Here is an 8243-nt window from a genome sequence, read left to right on the forward strand (position 1 = left end):
TGACTCACAATTTTGGTTAAAATGGGAGTCAAATCACCACTTTTAAAGTTCAGATTTCTATTTTGGTTGCTTAAGGTTATTCATTAACAGTTTAATTAAAAAACTGTGGTAGAGTGAGTACTCTGTATGATTTAGTTTTAAACCCTCATTCCATCATTTGCCCTACTCTTCATTCTAAAAAAAGGGAAAATGGGTCTATTGAATATATATTATTTATAATCCATGAGAGCAGGGACTGTATCTTCCTTATTTACTGCTGATTTCAAAGCTTAGTACAGTGTCCAACACATACTTAGTTCTCAATAAATATCAATTAAATGAATTTCTACCTTCCATTTTACCTGCTTCCAACTTCTAAACCAAATACTAAGAGCTTCACATAACGGCAGCTCTGGTAAGTTTCACACCAGTTTTCCTTGTGGTGTGACATTTATTTTTAGGCACCAACTCATTTATTTAGATTAAAGTTAATTAAAACAAATGAAATGACAAATAAAAATAATGTATTGTGGACCCATTTAGTCAGTGTTTCAATTATATCAGCCATTCTTAATTTTTTTAAAGACATAGATGGTATTAGACATATTTTTAGAGCAGTTTTAGGTTTAAAGCAAATATGAGAGAAAGGTACAGAGATTTCCCTTCTACCCTTGTCCTCCCCACATTATCAACATCCCCCCACCCAGATTAGTACATTGGTTATTACTGGGGACCCCAGATCATTACCACCCAAAGTCCACAGTTTACATTAGGGTTCATTCTTGGTGTATGTTCTGGAGGCTTGGACAAATGTATAATGACGTGTATTTACCACTGTAGTATCATACACCATTGTTTCACTACCCTAAAATCCTGGTAATTCACCTATTCATCTGTCCCCCAACTCCTGGCAACAAGTGATCTTTTGTTTTTACTGTCTCCATAATTTTGCTTTATCCAGAATATTCTTACAATCATACAGTGTATAGTCTTTTCATATTGGCTTTTTTCAGTTAGTAATATGCATTTAACTTTCCTCTGTGACTTTTCATAGCTTGATAGGTCATTTCTTTATAGTGTTGAACAATATTCCATGGTTTAAATGTATCATAGTTTATCCATTCACCCCCTGAAGAACATCTAAGTTGCTTCTAAGTTTTGGTAATTATGAATAATGTTGCTATAAACATTTAAGTACAGGGTTGTGGGGGTATAAGATTCCAAATGCTTTGAGCAAATATCAAGTAATGTAATGACTAGGTTGTGTGGTAAGAGTATGTTCAGCTTGAAAAAAAAAACAACAAAAAAAACACCAAATTGTCATTCAAAGTGAATCCACTGTTTTGTATTCCCACCAGAATAAATGAGAATTCCTGTTGCTCCATAGCCTTGGCAGCCTTTGCTGTTGTTAGTGTTCCAGATTTTGGCCTTTCTAATAGGTGTATAGTGGTATCTTATTATTATAATTCACATTTTCTGATGACATATGATGTGCAGCAGTTTTTTCATGTTTATTTGCCATTTAAATCTTTTCTTTGGTTAGGGGTCTATTAAGGTCAATGTTAATAAACATTGGTTTATTTTCAGTCTCTCTCCCTTTTTTTTTAAATTAAAGATTTTATTTATCTATTTGACAGAGAGAGATCACAAGTAGGCAGAAAGGCAGGCAGAGAGAGAGAGAGAGAGGAGGAAGCAGGCTCCCTGCTGAGCAGAGAGGCCAATGTGGAATTCGATCCTAGGACCCTGAGATCATGACCTGAGTCGAAGGCAGAGGCTTAACCCACTGAGCCACCCAGGTGCCCTTTTTTTTTTCTTTTCTTTTCTTTTTTTTTTTGCTTATTATCCTCTTGGATTTTAAGATTTTTTAAAAAAAGAGTTCTTTATATATTTTGAATAATAGCTCTTTATCAGGTATATCTTTTATAAATATTTCCTCTAAATCTATAGTTTCTTTTTTCATTCTTAAAAAATATCTTTCATAGATAGACCCAGAAATTAATTTTATTTCATCTTTGATTCCTTTCATTAGATTTTTTTGTTTCTTCATGTAGATTTTGTACTTTTCATATATTTATATCTAAATATATCATTTTTGAGGTTTCTAATGTTAATGATGTTATATTTTCAGTTTCAAATTTCACCTGTTAATTGCTGCTGGTATATAGGAAAGCTATTGACTTATGTACATCAGTATTATATCCTAAAACCTTAAAATAATCATTTATTAGTTCCAGAATATTTTTGTGGATTCATTTGGATTTTTTACATAATAATGCCAAACAAGACATTTTTATTTCTTCCTTCCCTGTCTATATACTTTTAATTTCCTTTCATTATTATACTGCATTAGCTAATACTTCTAGTGCAGTATTGAAAAAGAATGGTGAGAGGAGACATCCCTGCCTTATTCCTGATATTAGTGGGAAAGCTTCTGGTTTCTCATCATTAAGTGTAATGTTAGCTGTAGAGTTTTTTTTAATAGATATTCTTTATCAGGTTGATGAAATTCCCCTCTATTCCTAGTTTACTGGGAGTTTTTATCATGATTAGTTTTATCAAATTTTTTTTTGCATCTATTGATATGATCATATGATTTTATTTAGCCTGTTGCTATGAAGTATTATATTAATTGATGTTCAGATGGTAAACCAATCTTGCATACCTATAATAAATCCCATTTGGTCATGATTTGTATTTGGTCCAGCATGTGGTATATCTTGATGAATATTCCATATGAGCTTGAGAAGAATGTCTATCTGCTATTTGATGAAATAGTCTATGGATGTCCATTATAGTCAGTTAATTAATAGCAATGTTGATTTCATTTGTGTCCTTACTGATTTTCTGCCTGCTAGATCTATCCATTTCTGATAAAGGGGTGCTGAAGTCTCCAACTATAATAATGTATTCATCTATTTCTCTTAGTACTTCTACCAGTTTTTGCCTCATAAATTTTGGCCTCATATATTTTGATGATCGTTTATTAAGTTCACACACACAAAGAACTGTTATGTTTCCTTGGAGATTGATTTCCCTTGCTTCCAAGTTTGTTCAGTCTAATATTAGTATTACAATCTTCTTTTCCTTCTGATCAATATTAGCATTAAATATATTTCTCTATTAACTTATTTTTAATTTTTGTATGTCTTTAAGTTTTTTTGAAGATATTTTTTATTTATTTGGCAGAGAGAGAGAAAGAGAGAGAGAGAGAGATCACAAGTAGGCAGGGTGGGGGGGAAACAGGCTCCCTGCTGAGCAGAGAGCCCAATGCGGGGCTTGATCCTAGGACCCTGGGATCATGACCTGAGCCGAAGGCAGAGGCTTTAACCCACTGAGCCACCCAGGTGCCCCGTATGTCTTTAAGTTTTAAAGTTGTTTTCTTATGGGGTGCCTGGGTGGCTCAGTGGTTGGGATCTGCCTTCAGTTCAGGTCGTGGTCTTGGGGTCCTGGAATGGAGCCCTGCATAGGACTCTCTGCTCAGTGGGAGACCTGCTTCTCCCTCTCCCACTCCCCCTGCTTGTGTTCCCTCTCTCTCTGTGTCTCTCTCTGTCAAATAAATACATAAGTATTTTTTAAAATAAATAAATAAATAAAGTTGTTTTCTTACAGACTACATAGGGTTGGGTTTTTTTAATCCATTCTGACAATCATTTTTTTTATTGTCATATTTAGATGATTGACATTCAAGGTGATTACTGACATAATTGGATTAATATTTACCATGTTACTGTTTTCTGTCACCCCAATTTTTCTATTTTTGTCTTCCACTCTTTTTCTGTCATGTTGTTTTTAATTAAACATTTTTCTTTTGTTCCAAGTTATCTCTTTTCTTAACATATTAACTATATTTTGTTTTAGCTTTTTTTAGTGGTTGCCATAGAATTTGCAATATACATTTACAGCTAATGAAAGGTCATTTTCAAAGAACACCATACAGTTTCACAGATAGTGTAAGTAACTTATAACAATAAAACACACCTCACTTGTCCTTCCCATCTTCTGTCAGTGCTTTCATTCACTTTATTTTATATAAGCATACATAAGTGTATGTTGTATGTTAGATACAGAAACAAGTATATATCATCAAAAGCACTGTTGTATTTTGAACGAACTATCTATTATATATTAACATATAAATACTGTTATATACTCTATAATATCTATAACAAATAAAAACTGTTATATACTCTATATAATGAGTAATAAATAAGCCACAGAGATCTAATGTACAATATAATGAACATAGACAACAATATTGTACTCAAATTAAGTAATATAATAAATATCATTACAATGGCAATCATATTACAATATGTAAGTATATCAAAGTAACATGCTGTACACCTTAAATTTCACAATATGTCAAAATTTATTTTTTAAATAAACAAAAACAAAAATTTTTGTTTTATTTTCATCTATTCCTTCTCTAATACTTTCCCTTCTTTATGTAGATCTGAGTTTTTGATATCAATAATTTTCCTCTGTCTATAGAATTTATTTTAATAAATGTTTCTTGAAATGTAAGTCTATGAGCAACAAAGTTCCTCAATTATTGTTGGAAAAGCCTTTATTTTTCATTTATGAAGTATAATTTTGTAATGTGTCAAATCCCAAGTTGGTGGTGTTTTCTCTCAATGCTTTAGAGATATTTCACCTCACCCTCTTCCCACTTTTGTGATTGCTGAAAAGAAATTGGACATAATTATTTTGTTTTTGTCTTCAGTAGGCATTTTCTCTGGCTTCTTTCAGGATTTTATCTTTGGCTTTTTTGTAGTTTGAAAATAATATGCTTAGGTGTAGTGTTTGAGTTATTTTTTTTTTGGTTGATTTGGGTTTGGGTTTGTATTTATCCTGCTTGTTTTCTGAGCTTCCTGGATATGTAGTTTGATGTGTGACATTAATTTGCAGAAGTTCTCAGTCATTATTGCTTCAGTTTCATTCCTGTTCCTTTCTCTCTTATCCTTTGGTATTTCCATTGCACATATGTTACATCTTTTATAGCTGTCCCCCATTTCTTGGATATTCTGTTCAATTTTTTCATTCTTTGTTCCCATATTTTTTACTCTTGGAGGTTTTTATTTATACAACCTCAAGCTCCAAGATCTTTTCCATGTCCAATCTGTTAATGAATCCAAAAAGTCACTCTTTGTTTCTGTCACTGTTACTATCGTTGGCATTGGTTTTTTCCTTAGGATATCCATCTCTCTGCCTACCTTGCCTATCTGTTCTTGTATGCTGTCTAATTTATGTACTGGAGCCTTTTAGCATATTAATCATAGTTGGTTTTTTAAATTATATTTTTAAAAATTCCAGTATATTTAACATACAGTGTTATATTAGTTTCAGGTGTACAATAAAATGATTCAACAATTCTATACATTACTCAGTGCTCATCGTGATAACTGTACTCTTAGTCCTGGTCACAAATTCTACCCATCCCCCACCCATCTTCCTTCTGGTAACCTTCAGTTTGTTCTATATTAAAAGTCTTTTTTTGTTTGTTTGTTTCCTTTTCTTTGATCATTTGTTTCATTTCTTAAATTCTACATACAAAATAATTCATGTATTTGTCTTTATCTGACTTATTTCACTTAACATTTTACTTTTTAAATTCCTTCTTGTTGTTGTAAGTGGCAAGATTTCATTCTTTTTATGTCTGAGTATTATATTTTATATATATAGATATATAATGTGATATATAAATATGTATATATATATTTTTTTAAGAATTTTTTAAAATTTATTTGACAGAAAGAGAGAGGGATGACAAGCAGGCAGAGAGACAGGCAGAGAGACAGAGGGGAAAGCAGGCTCCCTGCTTCCGAGCAGAGAGCCTGATGCGGGACTCGATTCCAGGACCCTGAGATCATGACCTGATCTGAAGGCAGAGGCTTAACCCACTGAGCCACTCAGGCGTCCCTGTATATATATTTTTATATATACACACATATATATTTCTTCCACTTCTTTAGCCATTCATCTATTGATGAATACTTGGATTGCTTCCATAATTTAGCTATAATAAATAATGCTGCCATAAACATAGGGTACATATATCTATGTAGTGTACATATATCATGTACATATATCTATGTACATGTATCTATATAGCAAATTAGTATTTTCATATTCTTTGGGGAAAATACCCAGGAGTGGGATTACTGGATCATATAATAATTCTATTTTTAATTTTTTTGAGGAAACTTCATTCTGTTTTCCCCAGTGACTGTACCAGTTTACATTCCCACCAAGGGTGCATGAGATTTCCTTTTTCTCCCCATCCACACCAACACTTATTTTTTTATGTTATTAATGTTAGCCATTCTGACAAATATGAGTTGATATCTCATTGTAGTTTTAATTTGCATTTCCTTGAAAGTAGCTGATAATGTACATTTTTTTCATGTGTCTGTTGGCCTTCTGAGTGTCTTCTTTGGAGAAGTGCCTGTTCATGTTCATGCCCATTTATAAATTGGAATATTTGTTTTTTGGGTATTGAGTCTTATAAGTTCTTTATATATTTTGAATACGAACCCTGTATCAAACAGGTCATTTCCAAATACCTGCTGCCATTCACTAGGTTGCCTTTTAGCTTTATTGATTGTTTACGTCACTATGCAGAAGCTTTTTATTTTTATGTCATCCCAATAGTTTATTTTTGCTTTTGTTTCCCTTTCCCCAGGAGACATATCTCCTGGGGGAGAAAAGGTTACTGCCCATGTTTACTATAGGATTTTTATGGTTTCAAGTTTTGCATTTAGGTCTTTAAACCATTTAAAAAGTATTTTTGTATATGGTGTAAGAAAGGGGTCCACTTTCATTCTTTTGCATGTAGCCATCCAATTTTCTCAAAACCATTTGTTGAAACTTTTCCCCATGGCAATGTCTTGCCTCCTTTGTTGAAGATTAATTGAGCATATAATCAAGTATTTATTTGGAGTATTTCTATTCTGTTCCATAGGTCTATTTTTGTGCCAGTTTCATACTGTTTTGATGACTATAGCTTTGTAATATAGCTTGAAATCTGCACTCATGATACCTCCAGTTTTATTTTACTTTTTCATAATTTCTTTGGCTGTTCCAGTTCTGTTGTGGTTCCAAACAAATTTTAGGATTTTTTTTTCTAGTTCTGTAAACAATATATTTTATTAAAGATTTTATTTATTTATTTGACAGAGAGAGAGATCACAAATAGGCAGAGAGACAGACAGAGAGAGAGATGAGGAGAAGCAGGCTCCCTGCTGAGCAGAGAGCCCTATGCGGGACTCGATCCCAGCCCCTGGGATCATGACCTGAGCCAAAGGTAGAGGCTTAACCCACTGAGCCACCCAGGCACCCCGTAGTTCTGTAAACAATATTGTTGGAGAGCCTGGATGGCTCAGTTGGCTAAATGTCTGTCTGCCTTTGGCTCAGTCATAATCCTAGGGTCCTGGATTCAATCCCTGTATTGTGCTCCCTGCTCAACAGGGAGTCTTCTTGTCCTTCTGCCCTTCCCTACCACTTATGATCTCTCTCTGTCTCTCTCTCTCAAATAAATAAAATCTTTTTTTAAAAATGTTGTTGGTATTTTGGTAGGAACTGTATTAAATCTGTAGATTACTTTGGGGAGTGTGGACATTTTAGCAATATTGGATTTCTCCCAATCCATGAACATGGAATGATTTTTCCTTGAGGTTTTCAATTTTTTTCATCACTGTTTATAGTTTTCAGAGTATAGGTCTTTTACCTCCTTGCTTAAGTTTATTCCTAGATATTTTATTGTTTGGGGGCAATTATAAGTTGGATTTTTTATTAATTTCTCTTTATTCAATTTCATTCAGTTTCATTGCTGGAAATCAGTCTGTTCAAATTTTCCACTTCCTTCTGTTTCCAGTTCAGGAGGTTATATGTTTCCACAGATTTATCCTTTTCTTTTAGGTTGCCCAATTTATTGGCATATGATTTTTCATAGTAACCTCATATAATCCCTTGTGTTCCCATGGCATTAGCTGTTATTTCTCATTGTTCATTTCAAATTTGTTTATCTACTGGTATCATCTATCTCTTCTATTGGTTTCTTGTAGTTTCTATTTTGTTTATTTCTGCTTTAATCTTTATTATTTCCTTCTTTCTACTGGTTTGGGTTTTGTTTGGCCTTTTTCTAGATCCTTCAGGTGTAAGGTGAGTTGTTTGCTTGTTTGTTTAGTTTTTCTTTTTTTTTTTAATTCTTTTTTTTTTTTAAGATTTTATTTATTTATTTGACAGAGAGAGATCACAGTAGGAGA

Source organism: Mustela nigripes, chromosome 3 (genome assembly GCF_022355385.1).
Source record: "Mustela nigripes isolate SB6536 chromosome 3, MUSNIG.SB6536, whole genome shotgun sequence".
Lineage (NCBI taxonomy): Eukaryota > Metazoa > Chordata > Mammalia > Carnivora > Mustelidae > Mustela > Mustela nigripes.